Source organism: Phascolarctos cinereus, unplaced genomic scaffold (genome assembly GCF_003287225.1).
Source record: "Phascolarctos cinereus isolate Bilbo 61053 unplaced genomic scaffold, phaCin_HiC Scaffold_9;HRSCAF=440, whole genome shotgun sequence".
Classification (NCBI taxonomy): Eukaryota; Metazoa; Chordata; class Mammalia; order Diprotodontia; family Phascolarctidae; genus Phascolarctos; species Phascolarctos cinereus.
This window is the reverse complement of record NW_027556402.1, coordinates 136,926,674-136,952,450: the sequence shown is the minus strand read 5'-3', so window position 1 is coordinate 136,952,450 and position 25,777 is coordinate 136,926,674. Positions and strand designations below refer to the sequence as shown.

At 35.6% G+C, this 25,777-nt stretch overlaps 1 long non-coding RNA gene across 2 annotated transcripts in view; it reads right to left on the bottom strand.

Annotated features, from left to right (window-relative positions):
* Nucleotides 1-702: 702 nt before the first annotated feature.
* LOC110217424 (uncharacterized) overlaps nucleotides 703-25,777 on the bottom strand; it is a 97,742-nt gene continuing 72,667 nt past the window's right edge. Inside the window, exons 2-4 of one of the 2 annotated variants that reach the window (XR_002327042.2) lie at nucleotides 21,702-21,772; nucleotides 4,489-5,055; nucleotides 703-4,315 (exon numbers count right to left, since the gene is read on the bottom strand). This is a non-coding gene — a long non-coding RNA (uncharacterized LOC110217424). The remainder of the gene's footprint in view (nucleotides 4,316-4,488; nucleotides 5,056-21,701; nucleotides 21,773-25,777) is intronic. The other variant, XR_013483862.1, reaches the window with a different exon arrangement.

Below are 25,777 nucleotides of genomic sequence, written 5' to 3'. Positions count from 1 at the left end.
TTTGGAACCTTTCTATACCATACCCTCCTCCACTGATGCAGATCAGCAACTCATTTTGAACTTATCTTAGAAATTTGTCAGAGAAATTAAGAGGTTAAGTATTTCATTCAAGGTCACACAGTCAGGATGTGTCATAAGCACAACCTGAACCCAGAACTTTCTTACCTAAAGCTAGCCTCTATATTGTATGCCATGATGTTTGTCAAGATAATATGTACTCAGTAAAAATGGACAATGTGTTTGATGAAAATAAACATTAAGAACACATAACAATAATAATGTCATAGTTTTCTTCCAGGAAACATAAGCCATTGTTTGCTTTTTCTTGTCTCTTCAAATATCCAAGGAGATAAAGATAGAGAAAGGTATAACTAGCCTCATTCTCCAATATGAAACTAAAGTAGAGAATGACTTAGCCAATAGTAAAATATGTCGTACATTAAACCATCTGCTATATATATTCATGTTCTTTCAGAAGCAGACTGCCATTACAATGAAGACATTCCTAGATTTATACTATATAGACTGGACAGCTTACAAATTGGTATGGTCCAAGTGTTTATGTCTAAATTATTTTAGAATGCTTTTCATATTTTCCAAAGTGTGCTACAATCAGTCAACAAACATTTATTCAGTGATCACTGTGTTCCAGGTACTGTGCTAAGCATTGGGAATACAAGGAGAAATAAAACAATCTCTATATCCAAGATAACTTTCATTCTTTAATACGTATACATACATGCATGTATGCATGCATGCATGCACACACAAGTACATACAGGCATATGTTATTAAATGTTTCCCAATAACATTTTAAAAATTAACAATTTTTTAGTTAAAAAAAACCTCTTCTTCCTTCTAGCCCTTCCTGTACCCCATGAGAAGGCAAGCAATGTGATGTCAATTATATATTTGAAGATGCAAAATATATTTCCATATTAGCCATGTTGTAAAAGAAAAGAAACACACACACACACACACACAAAAAGGCAAGAAAAATAAAGTAAAAAAAAGTTTGCTTCAGTCTGCACTCAGAGTTCATCAGTTTTCTCTGTGGATTTTTCATAATGGGTCCTTACTTTGTCAGGTTTGTATTTTCTCCTTCTTACATTCTTAGTTCCAGTCAAATTGTCCTACTAGCTTCAATTGTCTTCCCTGCTCCTGCCTTACTATCTAAACATAGACTGCTTCCTATGTCTACATGTAACCATGTTTCTTTAAATTCTTATTTACTTCAAAGTACAAATTAAATTGTTTCCTCCTAAATAGGATATATCTTGATTACTCAAGTTACTGACATCAACTTCATTTAGGCATTATTTTGCTTTACCTTGTACAATTTTGTTTTTTATTTATCTTTGTAAATGTAATATTATCCAGTAGAGAATATTTTAATTAATTTATTTTCATTCATCAACAATCATTTCCATATGCATTTGAGTTTAAAATTTTTTTCCCCCTTGTTCCCCACCACCCTCCCCAAGAGAGTGCACAATCTGATATAGATTCTTATTAAACATATTTTCAGATTTAAGATGTTGCAAGTAAAAATTAGAACCAATAGGAGGAACCACCAGAAAGAGGAAACAAAACTCAACAGAAGAGAAAAAAAAAAGCAAATAGTATGCTTGGATCTGCATTCAAATTTCATAGTTCTTTCTTTGGATGGGAATAGCATTTTCCATCACAAGGCCTTTGGAGATGTCTTAGATCCTGGTATTGCTGGGAACGGTTAAGTTTATCAGCATTAGTCATCACACAACATGGCTGTTATTGTGTACAAAGTCCTCTTGGTTCTGCTCACTTCACTCAGCATCAGACCATATAAATCTTTCCAGGTTTTTCTGAAGTCAGCGTGTTCATCATTTCTTATAGCACAGCAGTATTCCATTACATTTATACACCACACTTTCTCAGCCATTCCCCAATTGATAGGCATCCTCTTAATTTCCAATTCTTTGCCACTACAAAAAGACCTGCTATGAATATTTTTGTACATGTGGGTCCTTTTCACAATTGCATGATCTCTTTGAGATATCCAGTAGAAAATATATTCCTTGAGGACAAGGACAGTTCCCTTCCCCCCTTTTATTTATTGGTCTTCATATACTTGGTAGTTACAGTTTTTAATACATGGTAAGTGCATAGTTAAAATTTGTTAACTGAATTAAAAGTAGGCTATACTAGATTGTTAAAAGAAGCACAATTGTGCATTGGAGGGGGAAAGGATATTGGAAAATAAGTAGTAGATTAGTTAGAATGTAGGTGGGTAAAGGGAAATTGTAAGAGGCAAGACTGGAAAGATAGGTTGGAACCAGATTATGAAGGGCCTCCTAAGCCAGGATCAGGACTTTCTTCTTTATTTAGTAGGCACTGGGGAGTTACAGAAGACTTTTGTTTAGAGAAATATAATGAGAGATGGTCCCTTCAGAAGGTAACTTTGCAAGGGGTACAAAGATGAAAAAGTAGATAGATAGGGATACTGTTTATATCGCTATAACAATAGTCTAAATAAGAAATAATGAAGGTTTGGCCAAAGTTGTTTTAATGAGAATGGAGAAGAGAAACCAAAGGAGAAAGATATACTGGAGATGTAATAAGACCTGGTATCTGAATGAATATGTGTGCTGTTTTGGACATGAAAGAGTCAAAGACGATTTTGATATTATGAACTTTGGTGGCTGTGAGCATAGTGGTATAATTTACAGCAACTGATGAGAATATAGAAGAAGTGGTGTTAGGAGGAAGGTGATTACTTCAGTTTTTGATATATTGATTTTGAAGTGTTGATCGGACTTACAGATAGAGATATCCAGCGCAGATACTGAATTTCATTTGGTAAGTGTCATAAAAGGGGACTGAACAAAGTGAGATTGCAAGTAGGATTAAAAGAAATAAGAGAGGATTCATGAAGCAGATAGGATTTAAAATACTACCCAAAGTCACTTACATTTTGACACAAAAAATTTTTGGAAGGGTTAGAGAGTAGATTTTGACTAGACAGACTACTGTGAGCAAAAGTTTGGAAATGGATAAGCATGGGGCACATAGAGAAATTGATGAACTACTGACTGGACCACAAAATGTTTATATGTGAGTAATTGTAGTTCAGGTGTCAATGATAAGCTAGAACCAGTTTTGGAAGACTGCATGCCACAGTGAATAGTCTGTTTTTTAGTTTGTAGATAATAAGCAGCTGGGGTGTAGGATGTGATCAGGGAAGACTAATACCTCTGGTGTGAAGGCTGCCAAGACTTTTTCATGGTTGCTGTCCATCTGGTCCAACTAATTCTCACCTCTGGCTCCAAGAAGCTGGAATATGCACAGAAGCCACACCCTGGCAAACCATTTTGCAGATGAGCTAAATCAAGTTGAAGGTAACCAAGGGATCTCAAACCCATTGGTGAATTAGGAGGACAGCTATCCCAAGCATGTGAAGACATCCCCTGCTGGAATAGGTGGATGAGTATAATCTGTTCCAATGGCCATGAATATAGCTGAAGCAGGCATTGTGGAGTGCTTAGAGCTTGTTTATGTATCAAAGATGCCTAGGTCATCCACCACATCTTGAGCCATCACCAGTCATCTTGATTCTGTCCTGCCACTGTGCTGTGATGACTCTGGAGGAGAGAGTGAGGCTGACAACTTTGTTCAACTTTGTCTCATTTAAATACATCTCAGTAAAAGTAAAATAAATATTGTCCTGTGACAGAGTGGGGTTTTTTCTCTCAGTCACTGCTGGCAAGATTCTTGTCAGAGTCCACCTTAATAGGCTGATCCTTAACCTGGAAGATGGTCATCTACCTGAAAGCCAGAGTGACTTCAGAAAGGGCCAAGGAACAGTTGGTAGGGTGTTTGGTGCTTGATGATTACAGGGGAAATGCCAGGAGCAGAACAGAGGTCTGTACACAATGTTTGCAGATCTGACTAAGGCCTTTGATACTGTCATTCATGAAGGTTTATGGAAAAAAATATATTAAAATTTGGTTGCCCAGAGAAGTTCATCAGTGTTGAACATCAATTTCATGATGTCATGGTTGACCTGGTTCTGGATAATGGACAATGCTCTCTTGCTTTTCCAGTCACTAATGGAGTGAAACAAGGCTTTGTGCTTGTTCCCATGTATTTTAGCATTATGTTTTCAACCATGTTGTCAAATGGCTTCAATGAGGACAAACATGACATCAAGGTCAGCTACTATACTGATTATAAATTCTTCAACTTAAAAAGGCTACAAGGAAGACCAAAGTGGAGGGAGTGTTGGTGCATGATTTTCTGTTTGCAGATGATTGTGGACTCAATGCAGACTCTGAAACTTAGATGAAACAAAGTATAGATCAGTTTTCTGTTGCTTGTGTTAATTTTGGCCTAACAATTAACACCAAGAAAACACAGGTGATCTATCAGCCACCACCACTTCATCCATACGTGGAACCACCAGTTACATCAAATGGAGAAGTTTTGAATGCTGTGGATAAATTCACTTACCTTGGTAGTATACTATGTAGGGATGTACACGTTGGTAATGAGGTTGACACACTCATTGCCAGAGCTAGCTCAGTGTTTGGGCGACTCCAAAGGAAAGTGTGGGAGAGAAGAGGTATTAGACTGACTACCAAAATGAAGGTCTACAGAGCCATTGTGCTGACTTCATTGTTGTATACCTGCTGGACAGTATACCAGCATCATGCCAGGAAACTGAATTGCTTCTGTTTGGATTATCTTAGGAAGATTCTGAAGATCACCTGGAAGAATAAGATACCAGACACTGAGGTCCTTTCTGAAACTAAACTTCTGAGCATTCAAACTCTTCTTCAGAGAGTGCAACTCTGATGGACTGTTCGAATATTGTTTAAATGTAAAACATACACTTGCCAAAAATACTATTTTATAGAGAATTCCCAAGGGCAAGCATTCACATGGTGGTCAGAAGAAGCAATTCAAGGACACTCTCAAGGTCTCTCTTAAGAACTTTGGAACTGATTGTTTGACATGGGGGACACTGGCACTGGACTGCTTAGCATGGCATACTCACATCAGAGAAGATGCTGTGCTCTAAGAACAAAACAGAATTAGAGTAAATCAAAAGAAACATAAGATGCACAAATTTAGAGAATCCACCCCAAATGTTCACACGAACTATTTGTGCCTGACCTGTAGTATTACATTCTTACCTCATATATACTGATCAGTCACAAGCAGACACACTATACTTGACTCTAGCACAGTGATGCCATTTTCGTCCTCTTGGTGAAGAAATAACCACCACCACCAATAGGAAGCTATTGAAAGTTTTTGAAAAGGGGAAGGGTAACACATAAAGGGATTGAAACTGGGCTTTATGAAAATTAGTCTGACAGTACTGCACATAATAAATTGTATGAACACAGATAGTTCAGATGAGAGACAATGAATTAAATTGAGCCAGGGTGGTGAGAAAGAAGGGATGATGGAAAAAACAAAACAAAACAAAACAAAGCTGTGGGTAAAATACTAAGTAGTTATCACTTGATTGGATTGCATGGGGTGGGGTAAAGGAACAAAAAGTCACTTAACCCTGTTTGCCTGTTTCCTTATCTGTAAAATGAACTACACTCCTACATCTTTGACAAAAATCTCCAAATGGAGTCACAAAGAATCAGAAAAAACTGGAATGACAGAAAAAGAACAACAACAACAAAAAGGAAAAGTTGCAGAACAAAAGATTATGACAAGAGAGGGGAATTTCTGAATTAAAAAATTTAGCTGTGTGACAGATGTAAGTGATGATGAGGTCTAATATTTGGACATACTGGAAAAGTGGAGTGGAGATGGATATACTTGTGATGAGTCAGACAAGGATATATCAAGAGTTGTTATGAAACAAAAAATGGGTCATTTATTTGCTACAGCATCTAAAAATGTTAGTGATATTCCAAGCTATCTTAAAGGGGCATGGTATACAGAACAAAAAGGTGGATGAAGGTGAAAATTCCACAGTAATCTTCTCTATTGGCCATATATTATGAAGACATTTGATGACCTAAAATATATTTACAAGAGGAAAAGAAGGATAATAGTAAGATTGAAGACTATATTTTATAGGAGAGCCAGTTGAGTCAACTAAGTATATATGAAGACATTTGATGATCTAAAATATACCTACAAAAGGAAAAGAAGGATAATAGTAAGACTGAAGACCATTTTACAGGAGAGTTAGTTGAATCAACTAAGTATATTTAGCCTTGTAAAGAGAAACACTTAAGTCATAATCAATATCTTCAAGTATTTGAAGGACTGCGATGTGAAAGACAGATTTATGTTAGTTGACCTCATAGAGCAGGAGTTGCAAAAAAACAGAAATTGTTCTGATTTAAGGAAACATTTTCTAACAATTAAACTATTTAAAAGTGTGACATACTCCTCTTTGTGGTAGTAGGATGTTCATCTCTGCTAATCTTTTTGTGAAGGCTGCATGATGACTTGTCAGAAATAAAATAGAAGGATTTCATTTTTAAATAGAAGTCAGAATAGGGGGTGCTGCCATCACTCCCAACCTCAGAGCATGTCAGATTCTGTTATTCTAGTTCCCATTATATGCCACCATCATTTTTATATCTCTCTGAGTAATAAAATAACTATCTCAAATGATATTTACTTGCTTTTTGCTTAAAAACTCTGCCTACAATACCACTGATAAAGATCTTACTCAGATATTTTCCATACCATATATGCATAGAAGTCATCATTTCCACTCCCTACTTCCACAAAATTAAAAAAAAAAAGAAAATTATCAGAACATTCTTGAAACTAGTAATTTGGTTTTCTTCTTTTTTTTTTCAAATTAAATTAACCAGAGAGGAACCCACAAAAAGACAGAGTGAAACAAATTTCTGCCCTAAGACAACTTGGATGATTGATCAGAAATGTATATCTCACTGGACTGGTAGAGGAGCACAGGGCGGCATGGGAGTGCAGGTTGCAGTGAAACTGGATCAGGCCTCAGAGAACTGAATCACAGGCACCTGTGGGGGTCTCCAGACTTCTCAATCCACAAATGCCAAAGACTTAGAAGATCAATGGGAAAAGTCTATTTCTGTGGTGTTCAGAGAGGAATGCGGGGTCTCAGATCCAGTTCCCCAAGAGCACGACCCTGGTAGGGGGGCAGCTGCCTCCTGAGTTTCCAGACCACAGACTGAGGGGGAATCAAGTGGCTGATCAGAGAGGGATTGCAGGGATCTCTTTGCTAGTGTTGAGACAGGAATCTCTTGCTTTGCCCCTGCTTGGATCTGGGTCACAGTTTTGGGCAGCAGTCCTGGGGTGAAGAGGAGTGCTGGCATGTTGGAGATTGTAGTGGCTGTAGAGAGAAAACCCTCCTCACAGTTCCAAGACAGAAAAGACTGCTTGTGGTCAGTTTCTCATAGATCAGAGCACAGGCCAGGAAAAGAGTAAACACCTTGCCCCTTATCATACCACCTTGGAAGAACTGAAAATTTAAAGGTCCCTACAAGTATCTCTGAAAACAGCTGCATAAACCCTCAAAGCATGGGACAGTACATTCTCAACATTGGAAGCTGACTTTTACCTTGACAAAGAATTTAAAACTCAAGTAATTGGGTGGGATCATGACTAAGCAGCGCAAAAAGAGTCAGACTATATTATCTTACTTTGGTGACAAAGAAGATCAAAATATACAACCAGAAGAAGACAACAAAGTCAAAGCTCCTACACCCAAAGTCTCCAAGAAAAATATGAATCAGTCCCAGGCCTTGGAAGAGCTCAAAAGGGATTTTGAGAAGCAAGTAAGGGAAGTAGAGGAAAAACTGGGAAGAGAATGAGGGTGATCCAAGAAAATCATGAAAAAAAGTCAACAGCTTGCTAAAGGAGGACCAAAAAAATACTGAAGAAAATGACACCTTAAAAAATAGCCTAACCCAAATGGCAAAATAGGTCCAAAAAGCCAATGAGGAGAAGAATGCCCTAAAAAGAAAAATTTGCAAATTGGAAAAGGAAGTCCAAAAGATTACTGAAGAAAATACTTCCTTAAAAATTAGAATAGAGCAATTAGAAGATAGTGACTTTATGAGAAATCATGACACTGTAAAACAAATCCAAAAGAATGAAAAAGCAGAAGACAATGTGAAATGTCTCTTTGGAAAAACAACTGAACTGGAAAATAGATCCATGAGAGAGAATTTAAAAATTGTTGGAGTATCTGAAAGCCATGATCAAAAATAGAGCCTAGACATCATCTTTCAAGAAATTATCAAAGAAAACTGCCCTGATATATTAAAACCAGAGGGCAAAATAAAAATTGAAAGAATCCACCAATCTCCTCCTGAAAGAGATCCCCAAAGGAAAACTCTTAGGAATATTGCAGCCGAATTCCAGAGTTCCCAGGTCAAGGAGAAAATATTACAAGCTGCCAGAAAAAAAAAAGAATTCAAGTATTATGGCAACACGGTCAGGGTAACACAAGATTTACAGCTTCTACATTAAAAGACCACAGGGCATGGAATATAATATTCAGGAGGGCAAAGGAGACAGAATTACAACCAAGAATCACCTAACCAGCAAAACTGAGTATAATCCTTCAGGGGAAAAAATGGTTATTCAGTGAAATAGAGAACTTTCAAGCATTCCTGGTGAAAAGGCCAAAGCTGAATAGATAATTTGACTTTCAAATACAAGACTCAAGTGGAACATGAAGAGGTAAAAAGGAAAGAGAAATCATAAGAGACTTATTAAGGTGAAACTGTTTACATTCTTGCATGGAGAGATGATATTTATAACTCATGAGACCTTTGTCAGTATTAGGGTAGTTGGAGAAAAAAAATATATGTATGTATAGATACTTAGATAAATAGATAGATAGATAGATAGATAGATAGATAGATAGATAGATAGATGGATGGATAGATAGAGGGCACAGGGTGAGTTGAAGATTAAGGGGTCATATCTGGAGAATAAAATTAAGGAATGAGAGAGGATTATACTTGGAGAAGAAGAAAGGGAGAGGTAGAATGGGGTTAATTATCTCGCAAAAATAAAACAGAAAAGAAAAGGCTCTTACAGTGGAGGGGAAATGGGGGAAGGTGAGAGGGAATGAATGAATCTTATTCTCATCAGATTTGGCTTAAGGTGGGAATAACACACAATCAATTGGGTATGGAAATCTGTCTTACCCTATGGGAAAATATGGGGAGAAGGGGACAAGAGAGCAAGGGGATGATAGAGAGGAGGGCAGATTGGGAAAGGGGGTTTATCAGAAGCAAATATTTCTGAGGGGGTATAGGGTCAAAAGAAAGAATATTATAAATGAGAAGGCAGGATAGGATTAAGGGAAAAAGAGTTAGTTTTTCACAACATGTCTACTATGGAAGTGTTTTGTATAATTGCATATGTATAACTTTTATTGAACTGCTTGGCTGTTCAATGAAGGTGGGTGTGGAGGGAGGAAGGGAGAAAATTTGAAACCTAAAGTTTTAAAAACATATGTTTAAAAAAATGTTTTCACATGCTACTGGGAAATAAGAAATACAGGAAATGGGGTACAGAAGTCTATCCTGCCCTACAGGAAAATAGAAGGGGAAGGGGATAAGAGAAGGGGGGGAGAGATAGAAGACAGGACAAACTAGGGTAAGGGGTATTCAGAATGCATTGCATCTTGGGGTGGGAGGAGGGGTGAGATGGGGTGAAAATTTAGAACTAAAAATCTTGGGGAAGTAAATATTGAAAACTAAAAAGAAATAAATTTACATTTAAATAAAATAAAATAAAATTTAACATGCCCCCCAAAATAAATTAAATTAGCCAAAGTTTTAACCATTTTATTTGTATTTTCATAAAACCAGCTCAGTTTTGTTAGTTCAATAGTTTTCTTAATTTAAGTTTCATTAATTTTTCTTTTGGTTTTCAATATTTCTAATCTGGTGTTTAATTGAGGATTTTTAATTATTTCTTTTTCTATTTTTTTTAGTTGTGTGCCCAATTCATTGATTTCTTATTTTTCTATTTTTTTTTATGCAAGCATTTAGAGCTATGAAACTTCCCATAAGAACTGCTTTTGCTGCATCCCATAAGTTTTGGTATGTTTTCTCATTATTGTCATTCTCTTGAATGAAGTTAGTAATTATTTCTATGATTTGTTGCTTGACCCAATCATTTTTTAGGATTAGATTATTTAGTTTCCAATTATTTTTTAGCCTATCCATCACCCTTTATTCCATATAATTTTTATTGTATCATGATCTGAAAAGGATGCATTTAACATTTCTGCCTTTTTGCATTATGATTGTGAGGTTTTTATGCCCTAGTACATGGTGAATTTTTGTGTATGTGCCATGTACCACCTAGAAAAAAAAGTATATTCCTTTCTATCCCAATTTAGTTTTCTCCAGAGGTCTATCATGCCTAATTTTTCTAATACTCTATTCACCTCCTTAACTTCTTTCTTGTTTATTTTGTGGTTAGATTTATCTGGTTCGGGGGGGGGGAGGTTGAGGTCTTCCAGTATTATAGTTTTGCTGCCTATTTCTTCCTGTAGCTCCCTGAACTTCTCCTCTAAGAATTTGGATGCTATACCATTTGGTTCATATATGTTTAGTAATGATATTACTTCATTGTCTATGGTGCCTTTTAGCAGGATGCAGTTTGCTTCCTTACCTCTTTTGATAAGGATGGTTTTTTTTTTTTTGCTTTTCCTTTGTCTGAGATCAAGATTGCTACCCCTGCTTTTTTTATTTCAGTTGAAGTATAACATATTCTGCTCCAGACTTTTGCCTTTACGCTGTGTGTCACTCTTTTTCAAATGTGTCTTTTGTAAACAACATATTGTAGGATTGTAGTTTTTAATTTATTCTGCTATCCTCTTCTGTTTTTTTTATTTTTTTATTTTTTAATATAAATTTCTTTATTTTTAGTTTTTAACATTCCCTTCCACAAGTTTTTGAGTTCCAAATTTTCACCCCATCTCCCCCCTCCCCCCACCCCAAGATGCAATGCATTCTGAATATCCCTTCCCCTACTCTGTCCTCTCTTCTATCTATCTCCCCTTCTCTTATCCCCTTCCCCTTCTATTTTCCTGTAGGGCAGAATAGACTTCTGTACCCCATTTCCTATATTTATTTCCCAGTAGCATGCGAAAACATTTTTTTAAACATATGTTTTTAAAACTTTAGGTTTCAAGTTTTCTCTCTTTCTCCCTCCCCACCCACCCTCATTGAAAAGTCAAGCAACTCAACATAAGTTGTACATGTGCAGTTGTGCAAAACATGTCCATAGTAGACATGTTGTGAAAAACTATTTCCCTTAATCCTATCCTGCCCTCTCATTTATTCTATTCTTTCTTTTGATCCTGTCTCTCCTCAGAAGTACTTACTTCTGATTAACCCCTTTCCCAATCTGCCCTCCTCTCTATCATCCCCCTGCTCTCTTGTCCCCTTTCCCCCTATTTTCCTGTAGGGTAAGACAGATTTCCATACCCAATTGAATGTGTATGTTATTCCCTCCTTAAGCCAAATCCTATGAGAATAAGATTCACTCATTCCCTCTCACCTTCCCCTGTTTCCCCTTCCACTGTAAGAGACTTTTCTGTTGTTTTTTTTGTGAGATAATTTACCCCATTCTACCTCTCCCTTTCTTCTTCTCCAAATATAATCCTCTCTCATCCCTTCATTTTATTCTCCAGATATGACCCCTTAATCTTCAACTCACCCTGTGCCCTCTATCTACCTATCTACATATACATACATATAATTTTTTTCCTCCAACTACCCTGATACTGACAAAGGTCTCGTGAGTTATAAATATCATCTTTCCATGCAAGAATGTAAACAGTTCAATCTTAATAAGTCTCTTATGATTTCTCTTTCCTGTTTACCTCTTCATGTTCCACTGGAGTCCTGTATTTGAAAGTCAAATTTTCTATTCAGCTCTGGTCTTTTCATCAGGAATGCTTGAAAGTCCTCTATTTCACTGAATTGCCATTTTTTTCCCCTGAATACTCAGTTTTCCTGGGTAGGTGATTCTTGGTTGTAATCCTATCTCCTTTGCCCTCCAGAATATTATATTCCATGCCCTGCGGTCCTTTAATGTAGAAGCTGCTAAATCTTGTGTTATCCTGATTGTGTTCCCACAGTACTTGAACTGTTTCCTTCTGGCAGCTTGTAATATATTCTTCTTGACCTGGGGACTCTGGAATTTGGCTACAATATTCCTAGGAGTTTTCCTTTGGGGATCTCTTTCAGGAGGAGATCTGTGGATTCTTTCAATTTCTATTTTGCCCTCTGGTCTACTATATCAGGGCAGTTTTCCTTGATAATTTCTTGAAAGATGATGTCTAGGCTCTTTTTTTGATCATGGCTTTCAGATAGTCCAATAATTTTTAAATTCTCTCTCCTGGATCTATTTTCCAGGTCAGTTGTTTTTCCAATGAGATATTTCACACTGTTTTCTAATTTTTCATTCTTTTGGATTTGTTCTACTGTGTTGTGATTTCTTATAAAGTCACTATCTTCCAATTGCTCTATTCTAATTTTTAAGGAAGTATTTTCTTCAGTAAGCTTTTGGACTTCCTTTTCCATCTGGTCAATTTTGCTTTTTAGGGCATTTTTCTCCTCATTGGCTTTTTGGACCTCTTTTGACATTTGGGTTAGGCTATTTTTTAAGGCGTTATTTTCTTCAGTATTTTTTTGGGTCTCCTTTAGCATCACTCTCAGTTTTTCCTCTACTTTTCTAACTTGCTTCTCAAAATCATTTTTGAGCTCTTCCATGGGCTGGGACCAATTCATATTTTTCTTGGAGGCTTTGGATGTAGGGGCTTTGACTTTGTTGTCTTCTTCTGGTTGTATATTTCGGTCTTCTTTTTCACCAAAGTAAGATAATATAGTCTGACTCTTTTTGCCCTGCTTGCTCACGATCCCAGCCAATTACTTGAGTTTTAAACTCTTTGTTAAGGTACTAATCTGCTTCCAATGTGGAGAATGTGCTGTCCCAAACTTCGGGGGTTTGTACAGCTGTTTTCAGAGATACTTGTAGGGACCTTTTAAATTTTCAGTTCTTCCAAGGTGGTATGATAAGGGGCAAGGTGTTTACTCCTTTCCTGGCCTGCGACTATAAGTACTCCTTTCTGTCCTGTAACTGTGAGGAGGGGTTTCTCTCAGCAATCACTATAAGCTCCACCAAGCCAGCGCTCCTCCTCACCCCAGCACAGATACCCAGAACTGTGGCCCAGATCCAAACATGGGCAAAGGAAGAGATTCCTGCCTCAGCACTGGCAAACAGATCCCTTCAATCCCTCTCTGATCAGCCACTGGATTCCCCCTTAGTCTGTGGGCCAGAAGCTCAGGAAGCAGCTGCCCCCCAACAGGGCCAAGCTCTTGGGGAATGGAGCTGAAACCCCGCCTTCCTTTCTCAGGCTTGACAGAAACAGACTTTTCCCACTGACCTTCTAATTTGTCTTTGGCATTGGTGGATTGAGGAATCTGGAAACCTCCACAGCTGCCCGAGATTCAGTCCTCTGAGGCCTGCTCCAGGTTTGCTGCAGCCTGCGTGCCCACGCTGCGGCCCGTGCACCCATGCTGGGCTGCGCTGCGCTCCCAGCCCAGCGCGACACACCTTTCTTATCAATCATCCACTTTGTGTTGGCCTGGAAATTTGTTTCACTCTGTCTTTTTGTGGGTTCTGCTGCTTCAGAATTTGTTTAGAGCCATTTTTTATGAGTATTTGGAGGGGTTTGGAGGAGAGCTCAAGCAAGTCCCTGCTTTCATTCCACCATCTTGGCTCCACCTCCTCTTCTGTTTTTTGGGAGAATGGATATGGTATTTTTGAAGGCAGGGGAAGAGGATTCATAGCATGAATAAGTGAGTAACAGTGTCAGAAGACCTTCAAAGAGATCTAGGAGAATAAAAAATGAAGGAGGCCACTGGATTTGGTGATCAGGATATCCTTGTGACATTTGAAAGAGCAAGCACTTCCAATAGATTAAAAGAGATGGACACATGATTGAATTTCTCTAGCAAATCAGTGGGATAAAAAGTCGAAGTAAAGACAAAAGAAAACAAAGAAACAAACAAAGAAACAACAACAGCAATAAACCTCAGTCTGAACTCTGAGTCTTCCACACTTTTATCATGAAATGCATAGCATGGTTCATCACTACTCCTCTGGAAAGTTGTTTGGTGATTACATCGATTTGAGTTCCCAAGATTTTCAAAATTGTTTGTCTTTATAATATCATTTGTCTTTCCAATATAGCTGTCATTTTATAAATTGTTCTGTTCTGTTTATTTCATTAAGCATCACTTCATATAAATCTTCCTAAATTTCCCTGAAATCATCACCTTCATTATTTCTTATTGCAGAATAGCATTTTTTCTGTTTTAAATAATATTTTATTTTTTCCCAATTGCGTGCAAAGAGAATTTCAACATTTATTTTATAAGATTCTGAGCTCCAAATTTTCTCCCTTCCCTCCCTCACTTCCCCCCTTTATTGGATGATATCAGATTGGATATGTAGAATCACTTAAAATATTTCTATATAAGTTATGTTGTATAAGAAGAAACAAAAGAGAAGAAAAAAAAGTTTGAAAAACTAAAATGAAAATAGTATGCTTAGATCTGCATTCAGACTCCATTCATTCTTTCTCTGTGTGTGGATAGCATTTTCCATAATGAGTCCTTTTGAATTGTCTTGGATCATTGTATTGCTGAGAAGAGCTAAATCAATCATAGTTAATTATCATATAATGTTGTTTATATTGTGCATAATGTTATTTTGGTTCACTTTACTTTGCATCAGTCCATGTGTTTCCATGGGTTTTTTTTTCAGAATAGAATTTCAATAAATTGGCACACAGTAACTTGCATTCCTAATTGATAAGCACCTTCCCTTTTCAGTTCTTTGCCACCACATATAGAAATATGAGTATTTTCAACCATCTGTATTCAATTTGTTTTGCTTAGAAATAGTCCCTCTCTTAGCCTATACTTCTAATTAATTCCCCTCCCTTCTCCACTTTTTTCTTTTATTGTTCTATGTTGTGCCCAGCTCTGTGTGTGTGTTTTTGCATGTTCTTCCTTTTGTAGAACAGTTCAGATGAGAGTTAAGTTCTTAAGAGTTGTAAATTTTTTGTTTATGTATATCTTTTTGTAGTTCTTTTTCTTCAAGAATGCCTAAAAGTTTTCTATTTCAGTAAAGAGCTATTCCCTTTCCCCTTCCCCACAATACAATTACACTCAATTTTTCTGGGTAAGTTGTTCTTGGATGTAAGCCTATTTCTATTGCCTTGTAGAATATCATATTACGAACTCTCATCTCTTTTATGATACTAGTTGCTAAATTATGGGTGATTCTGACTGTAGCTCCTCAGTACTTAACATTTTTCTTTCTACCTGCTTACAGTATTTTTTTATGACCTGTAACTTCTAGATATTGTCTAGAATCTTCATAGGAGTTTTCATTTAGGAGTTTCTTTCAAAGGATGACTGGTGGATTATTACTTTTCCCACTTTGGCCTATGTTTCTAAGAGATGTAGGCAATCTTCTTTTAAAATTTCTTAAAACAAAATGTTTATGCTTTTTAAAAAATCTTCATGGCTTTCTGATAGTCCAGTGATTCCTATTTTTTCCTCTTCTGTATGTTTTCCATGTCAGCTCTTTTTACCATGAGATATGTTATATTTTCTTCTTTTTTCAGTGCTTTTAATTAAAAAAAAATTTCCAATTGTCTCATGGAGTCATTAGCTTCTCTTTAGCACATTCTAAGTTTTAGAGACTTTGTTGTTTGGGAAAGTTTTTGAACCTTTATTTTTCAGCACTTTTTCTTTTGTAACTTTTTAAAAAAATTTTCTTCATATCACTTATTAAAAACTAAAGAAATATTTATTCCTTAAAAACAAACAACTTTTGATTCTTTTTTCATCTAAAAATTCTAGTTGAATTTGTAATGAAGCTTCATTTTTTATTTTAGGTTTTGCTTGGAAATATTTTGGGGGTCATTATCTTGTAGACATGTTTCTTGAGCTTCCCTGTCATCATGATTTTTTTTTGTTTTTATGGGGTTCATTTTACTTAATTGTTATTCCAGCCTATTTCCTGATTTTGGAATCTGTGTTAAACTCAGGCACTGCATACCTCTGAGTGAAATGTATGGATTGGTTTCATTGTTATGTTCTTGGGTTATTATGTATTGTGTTATTTCAGCATCTTAGGAACAGCTCCATCTGGGAACCTGAAAGATTTTATATCTCCCAAATTGGGATAAAATTTGATTATTGTCCCTTTAGTCTGGTCTCTAAACATTCCTAATGTGAGTTTGAGTCTGAGCAATGTTCCTGTCAACTGACCCAATTTGGAATTTTGGTAGGATGCTGACACATTCACTATCAGCAAGCTGGAAAGCCTTGCTGTTTTAAAGTGACAAAACTATAGGCTCCACTTTCAACCACTCCTCATCCTAGAAAAGCACTTAGTTACAAGTTCTCTCCACATTCTTCCCTGAATTTGTGACTCAGAAACTAGTTAGTTAGCAACAGTGCTGCTAGTTATTATGTTTAGTCCTAGACATAATCTCTTCCTGTTCTGGAGTTGCCTGCAAACAGTCTCACCACTTTCTATTCCTACTATCTGATGACCTCTCTGTCTACCTCTGCTGATCTGAGCTGGAAATATGATTCTGGTTATTCTTTTTTAAATTACATTTCCACATTATGATATAGTCAAGTACATTTTGTATATCTGTTAGAAGGATTTTTGGGGGTGTGAGTTGGGAAAGAAAGGTGAAGTTCACAGTACTACTTGACACTCACTATCTTGATCTAGGATCCAATTTCTAAACAGAAGATCTAATGGAAAAAATTGATGCTAACTCTCCCAAGTGATAGCAATAGCCTTAAAAATAATAACATTTCTATAGTAAATTATAGACATAGCTAGTGATAATCTTTCATTCTAAATTACAATTTTCCATGTCATTAAACCTACAGGGATAGAGATAATTCTGGAGGTAAGGGCTACTGTAGTTTAAATATTGTTTTTAAAATGAAACTGTCTCTTCAAACAGAAAACAAAGTTGTTAGTTATTTTAATGTTCATTAAGAAAAGTCTTTAGTTTCCTGGTTATTAATGATGATTATATGTTTTTAAAATGAGACATCTAGGATGCTTAGATTTCTTTCAAAGGGACTAGTCAGTTAAATTGTTCAATTAATACAAAGTGAAGGTTGTTTTATACACACATATATATACATATATATCATATGTAAAGCAATATTCAAAATATTAAATATTCCACTTTCAAGTACCAAGAAACTCTTGTTTCATGACAGTTCTAAAGTTCTAGTTATTTAATTTACAGCAAATATCAATTACAGTGCTCTCTGCCAAGTTCATGGGAATATAGGAATAACTAAATGATATGGGGACATTTCAAATCCAGTAAAATATATATCAGATCATTTTAATTAAATTTAATGATTCTTTATTAGTTCTTACTATGTAAAGGACACTGAGTATGATCACTGTTAACAATATATTATATCACCATAGTGCCTTGCAGGTAGTAGGTGCTTAATTAATTTTTGTTGTATGACTTGTCCAGGTAAGGAAATAGCAATAATGAAATCAGGCTCTCTTCCTGTCTACACCATTGATAGAGTACCTCCTCCTTCTGTGGAAAGTAGTCTAACTTCAAATATGTATTTATTGAAATGATCAAGTAGTCTCATTAAAGCAGAAAATAACTAGACTACTATCTTTCTACTCCTGGATATTATATCTCTCAAACTTTTTAAATTGTTTGGCTTTTTAAAAAATCCCATAATATGTTATTGACTCATTGAACTTGTGGTATTCTAAAATTCCTAGGTCATTTTCATATTCCCTGATATCTAGTCTTACCTCCCACAATGAATGTTTGTTATACTGATTTTTGAACCAAAGCAAATACTTTACATTAATCCCTCTTAGCATTTCTTTTATATAATTGGCAGGGTGAGATATTCTTTCAACATCATTATGAAGGCTGCATGTGTAATTGGGTGTGTTAGCTTTTCTGGATACTGTATCATCTTTAAATTTGATGAGTATGAAATTTGATCCTTTATCTAAGTCATTGATAGAAATGTTAAATAGCACAGACACTAGCACACATACACAGGAGAATGTCACTACAGCCTTATTTCTAAATTCACACAAAACTTTTAATAACTATTATTTGTATCCAGTTATTAATTAAATTTATTTTATATTTTAATTTTCCTATTTTAATTATTTATATATTATAAATATTAGAAAAATAGAAGAAAACATTAAATTTCTCATTGGAAAAGTGACTAACCTGGAAAATAGATTAAGGAGAGATAATTAAATTATTGAAATACCTAAAAGCCATGATCAAAAGAAGAACCCCTAGATACCATATTTAAAGGGATAATCAAGGAAAACTGGGCAACTAGGCTCAGAACCAGGAGGATTCATCTTCCTGAGTTCAAATCTGGCCTCAGACAATTACTAGCTGTGTGATCCTGTGCAAGTCACATAACTCAGTTCCTCATTTGTAAAAAGAGCTGGAGAAAGAAATGGCAAACCACTCCAGTGCCTTTACCTAGTAAACTCCAAATGGGGGTCACAAAGAGTCAGAATGAAATGGCTGAACTGTAACAATCAGGAAACTTGTCCTGATATCTTAGAAACCAGAAGGTAAAATAGAGATTGAAAGAATCCACTGATCACTTCCTGAAATAGATCCAAAAATTAAAACTCCCAGGAATATTATAGTGGGATTTCAAAGCTTCCTGTTCAAGAAGAAAATGCTTCAAGCAGCCAGAAAGAAACAATCCAAATATTATGGAATCATAGTCAGGATCACACAAGATTTAGCAGCTTCCACATAAAAAATGGGGGCTTAGAATATGATATTCTAGAAGGCAAAGGACCTAGGATTCTAAGAAAAAGAGTTCTTTCCTTCAATTAATTTTTATGCCTCTTTTACCATTAGAATAATGTTTGTTTTTTTTAAAGTGTTATGTTCTTCAGTATTTCTGTGCCTCTTTTACCAAGATGTTGAGTCTCTTAAAATTTTTCTTGCATTACTCATTTTGTTCCCCAGTTTTTCTTTTACCACTCTTTTTGAAAATTTATTTTATTTTTAAAAGTGTTTTATTTTATCCCAAGTTACACGTCTAGGACCTTCTTGCAATTCATTTTTACAAGATTTTGAGTTCTGAATTTTTCTCCCTTCTCTCCCTCCCCTCCTCTCTTCTGAAAATGGCAGGCAATTTGACAAAGTTTATACATGTAAAATAATGTAAAATGTATTTCCATATTAGTCACAGTTGTGAAAGAAGAAACATTTAAAAACACAAGAAAGAATAAAGTAAGTAAAAATAATGGTTTGATCTGCATTTAAAGTCCATCAATTCTTTATCTTGATATGGATAGCATTTACATTCCTGAGTCCTTTATACTTTTCTTGAATCATTGCGTTGCTGAGAAGTGCTGAGTCGTAGATGATCATCACACAATGTTGCTGACACCATGTACAATGTTTTCCTGGTTGTGCTCACTTTACTTTGCATCAGTTTCTACAAGTCTTTCTGGGATTTTCTGAAATTTTCTTGTTTATTATTTGTTGTTGCAAAATAACATTCTACTACATTCATATACCACAGCTTGCTCAGCCATTCCTCAGTTGACGGGAATCACCTCAATTTCCAATATTTTGCTACCATAAAAAGGGCAGCTATAAATATTTTTGCACATGTAGGTCCTTCCCCCCTTTTTTATGATCTCTTTGGGATACAGACCTAAAAGTGATATTACTGGATGAAAGGCTATGCACAGTTTGGTTGCCCTTTGTTCATAGTTTCAAATTGATCTCCAGAATGATTGGATAAGTTCACAACTCCACCAACAATGCAACAGTGTCACAATTTTCCCACATCCTCACCAACATTTATTATTTTCAATTTTTGTTATATTAGCAAATCTGATAGGTGTCAGGAGATATGTTAGAGTTGTTTTAATTTGTATTTCTCTAATCTAAAGTGTTTTAGACTAGAGCACTTCTTCATATGCCTATAGATGACTTTCATTTCTTTATCTGAAAACTGCCTGATCATATCCTTTGACCATTTCTCAACTGGGAAAACTTCTATTTTTATAAATTTGAGCTTTACTCCCTTGGTACAATTTATTTTCACCAATAGAGTTAAAATATAATCTTTGTTGCATTAGATTTTCTTTCCAATATCCAGTCATTCTGAAATGTAGTTGTCTGGAAAATTCTTGTAAGAGCATTGTGTGTATTATTTCCTTTGCTTCTGTCATCAGAGACGTAAGTTGGTAGATGATTTCCCTTTGCATCCAGGTTAGTAATTTTACATTACATAAAGATTCATGCATATATGTATGTATGTATGTATGCATTTTATTTTCTCTCAATTACATATAAAAACAATATTTTTTTGGTTGGGCAATGGAGGTTAAGTGACTTGCCCAGGGTCATACAGCTAGTAAGTGTTATGTGTCTGAGGCCAGATTTGAACTCAGGTCTTCCTGAATCCAGGGCCGGAGCTCTATCCACTGCACCACCTAGCTGCCCCCATAAAAACAATTTTTTAAATTCATTTTCAAAACTTTTAGTTCCAAATTCTCTCCCTTCCTCTCTCCCCACCCCATACTTGAGAAGGTAAACAGTTCCATGTAGCTTACATACGTGTAATCATGCAAAACATATTTCTATATTAGTCATGTTGTAAAATAGAGAAAACCTCAAGAAAAATAAAGCTGGTTAACAAAAAAATTCTGCTTCAATCTGTATTCAGACACCATTAGTTCTTTCTCTGGGGATGTATAGCATTTTTCATTATAAGTTCTTCAGTTGTCTTGGATCATATTGCTGAGAATTACTAAGTCATTCACAGCTGATCATCTTACAATATTGCTGTTACCGTGTACATAGTACATGTCATTTTGTATTAGCTCATGTAAGTCTTTACAGATTATTCTGAGAGCATCCTAGTCATAATTTCTCATAGCAAATAATATTCCATCACAATCATATACTACAGTTTGTTCAGCCATTCACCAATTGATGGGCATTCCTCAATTTCCAATTCTTTGCCAACAGAAAAGAGCTGCTATAAATATTTTTGTACATGTTGGTCCTTTCCCTTCTTGTTTTTTTTTAATCTCTTTTGGGATACTAACCTAGTAGTGGCATTGCTAGGTCAAAGGGTATGCGGGTTTTATAGCCCTTTGGGCATAGTTTCAAATTGTTCTACAGAATGGTTGAATTTGTAAGTCACAACTCCACTGATAATGCATTGATGTTTCATCCCCTCCACCACTGTACCTTTTCTTTTTCTGTCCTGTTAGCTCATCTAACCTCAGAATTGTTTTTATTGCATTTCTCCATTCAATAGTGAGTTAGAGCATTTTTTTTCATATTACTATAGATAATTTTGATCACATCATCTGAAAACAGTTCATATCTTTTGATCATTTATCAATTGGGGAATGGCTCTTATTTTTATAAATTTGACTCGCTTACCTGTATCAGTACACAACTATTTGCCTATTTGTCCAGGGAAAAATATTTTGGATGGCAAATAGAAAACCAAATAGATTTTTTTTGGTCACATAATCAGTATAAAAGACAAGATACTGATATTTATCTATCTTAGCCCTTAGATGTGAACTGTTAAAGAAAAGCTTACCTTGAAGTCAAACATTTATAAATAATGAGCTTGAATATACATGTAATTAATACCATTTGTGGGTAATAAACCTGAAAACAAGAGAGTGAGAGAGATGTTACAGTGCATATTTTAAGATCCATAAAGTAATATGAAATATGAAAGAAATGCTATATGTTAGACAGAATCTAACTAAAGGTCAGAATATGCTATGAGAGTATGAATTTGTTGTTCATGTTACTTTTATAATGTCAAAAATAATATATCCTATAACACTATTCTACAAAAAATGCCTTTAAACATAAAATATTAAATTTTTCTTGAATTAGTGAGAAAAGCATTCATTTTTGTATAGACCCTTACCACCCTCACATTGTAGGATATTCTAAGTTATCTGCTGTCTAGAAAAATCACTACTCTAGAGTAATCATGTACTTTGACAGGTATTCAAAGGGAAGGATCAATTTACATTTTCTGAAAGGGAAGGATACACAATAAATTACAAATGGATTTTAGAACAGGGAACAAAACTACTTATGTTGAGGTTTTTTTTGAAGGTTATTTTTGTGTATCTGGTTTTTTTTAACTCCTTCCCAAATGGAATTCATATTTACTGATGCATTATGTTCTGGATGATGAAGAGTAAGGGCAATCTCAAGAAAACAGCAATAGAGACTTGAGATGCAATTCCATTTCTCTTTGAAAATGAAAAATAAAGTGTATTGGATAGGTATTTATGGTGAGAGAGTGGTTTTACAATATAATGATTACTTTCTCATGAGTTGTAGATTGATCTTTTTCTAGAAAGTTGGTTACTGAATAAAGCTCTTATATTGCAAGGTAGATGCATCCTTTCCTCTTTCAAAGCAACTGTATTATGAACTTCATGGGCCTGCCTAAGGTGTTTTTTTTTAAGTGCTTGTGTATATAGGAATTTATAATTTAATCACCTGGGAGATGGATTTTTCTCCTTGACACATTAATCTGGCATTTCTAGAAGTGCTTCTATCAATGACTTTTACAGTGTGTCTGGTTTCACTTGTGTGAGGAATATGTTTATTTTTAAATGCATGTATTCTGAGGTAAGCCCAATTTGCTGAGCCTAGCAAGTTTTGCAGCTGGCATTGGAACTTCTCAGCAAGGAGTGGAGACTAATATCAAAGTAATTTAATGGCATTATAGTTGTACAATAAGAAATATGGCTTACTGAAGAGAGGGCTGAGTTTAGAGCTGAGAAGACAGAGTTTTAAGTCCTGCCTTTGACACATCTTAGATATGTCACATGGACAATTAACTTATTCTCTCAGTGTTCAAAGTAATACTCTAAAACTGTTATTATACATAAGCTACTATTCTACATTAAGGGAGAGAGTATTCATTCCAGCACTTCTTTGTACCAATTAAATAATAGATACTATAAAAATAAATAAAATACATTATAAAAATTAAATAAATTAATTTAATGCATGCTATTTTTGAAATATAGGTGACTACTTTTAATTTGGTGGGTTTAAAAGTGGAATTTATCTCATCCTTTTTTCTTTCTTTCTTGATGCAGATAGAAATTGCTTGGAAACAAACCTTCCTTAAAATAATGGAAGGAATGTCACTTTTTATAATGAGATAGCACTAAAATTGGGCATAGGGACTGGACATATGTGGAATCTCCTTCTATCTTTGTAGCTGATAGAATTAAAGAGTTGCCTAGTGCTCTCAGGCCTTACGTGACTTGCCATGGGTCATACAGCCAGTTATGTGTCAGAAATTGTACCTGATATCTAGGTTGTCTTGGCTTTGGGTGTTTTATTTGATTATAAGCATGACATAAGGCAGGTCTAAACAACCTGTGACCTGCTGGCTACTTACAGCACCTGGGCTGCTTGTCACATGGCAAATTGTGGGTGGACAGGGGAAAATGTGGAGGAAAACATCCTTTGTATATAGAAGGAATCTTTTGGCGTGCTGCAAGTGGTCCCAGGCTATAAGTTGTGCAGGCCTGACGTAAGGTAATAGCATGATAATTATCCCCTGCCTCCCTAAAACTAATGAAAACTTAATTTGTATTAATTTAATTATAATTTTCACACAAAGGGAAATAGTTCTATATTACACAGTTCTGCCAATATCATGACTATAGTGTTGTGATCCATGTTAAATTCAAGATTTTAATGCAGACAGAAGCAAACTCAGAAGAAGAATGGTAAAGAGCTTAGAAATCAAGTCATGAGTTGTGTCATGAGAACACAGGGGCTCTCTATTCCTTTTGTTGCCAAAATCACATTACACACATAGGAAGGACCAATTCATCTATTAACATGATGTTTATTCAAAGCCTAAAAAATCTATTTGTAAAAAAAATGGTATAAGGAGTTGTAGTTCACATTGCAAAATTGCTGAGGTAAAAAATATTTAGTTCTCTCTATTCCATTCCTAGTTGAACATCAAAATAATGATCCTTCCCTTCTTCCCCTTGCTAGAACCTTGGATTTGCACCAGCAATACATGGCTTAAATAAATGAACTTTTGCTTCATTTTGCCCAGAACAAGGCCTCCACACCACTTCCAGGACATCTCTACACTGTACTTCTTCTGCATTACCAATATCCCTTTTTATCCCCTCCCTTCTCCTGTGCCCCTGTTTTGGATTCCAACCCTAGAGGTGGGGGGCTGAAACTCAGATATTCAGACTCTCAGCTCTTAAGCCTCTTCTAGCATGCCATGCATGAGAAAATTAGATAAAATGTCAAGAGCATCTTTACACATGGCTTTGATAGAAATGATATTCTGAGCTATTATACTGACAAAGAAATTTTCCAGGCATCTATTCTGTTTCTAAAAGATTCCATAAAGGAATTATCCAGGCATAGAAGTTTATATAGAAAATTGCCCTGAAGACAAAAATCGTTGAACAATTGCTTTTGGTAGGTAAATTTGTTCCCGGTCATTTCAAGATAATCCCTTACAAAGATATGATAGATTTTATAATGTGAAGTGATATGAAATGAAGAAAATTTACCTGGTAGAAAATCTTTGTTTAACTAGGGTTGCAATGCCCCCCACAGAACATACTCAGAACTACCCTGACTGCTTCTTGCTGACTACCTATTCTAGTAGACCCTTTGATAGGATGAAGCAATGTCCTTATTGTTCCCTTAGCCTCAAAATAGTTACAGGAGAATGGTTGCATGCTTTTACAGAGATAGCTTCCAGACCTATTTCTTCCTTTTACTCTCCAGAATATGTGACAAATAATTCTCAGCAGCCTGATTTTTATTTCCATATAGCAGTTTATTTCCATAGAACATGGGGGGCTCAAATAGTCAAATTTCAACCTTGACTTTTCATTGCTTTTTAAAAAAATGTTCTTTGCCTGATTATAAATGACTAAATAACATATTTTTTTTTTAGATTTGTGGATATGACTAGTCTTGAAGATAATCATATGAATTTGAGAATTTAGATATCTTGTCTTCCTTTGTTGGAACTGACTAATGTCAAGGCAAGTTTTGTCATTAGAGAAGTCTATTACCAAAGGGAAGAAAAGAAAAAAACAAGTCCTCTCCAGGTTTGGCAGAACATAGGGATCTGGAATGAACTGTTTAGATAATATGCTGCCAAGAGGACATGCAAAATGTCTATTTATCATTCCCCACAACTTACGTTTTAATAGTTTTAAATTGCAACCCTCCATGAGTATACATTACTAGTTGTTACTATAGCTTAAGTCTTTGTTAATTTATGGTTTTGAGAGCCTTTTGTGTTAAGCATTTCTGTGTGTGTGTGTGTGTGTGTGCATGCATGTGTGAAAGAAATACATAACTGTTCCATCCTTTTTTCTTATTGGATATTGGCTATTTTTCAATCTCTTCACCCCGTCCTCACTTCAGGCAGTCCCTAGACATGAACCAAACCTAAATCTTGAGTAATTTTTTCCCCTGGGGCACCAGGATGTGGAAATAAGGGACTGATGAGTGCGGAGGAAGGAACCCAACCCTTCTCTAGCAACCAGACTCCCCAGAACTAAACCTAGTCACTATATTTGTAAGTCCAGAAAAGAGGAGTGCCTTAGTGGAGAGGGTATGCTGCACCAGCTCATC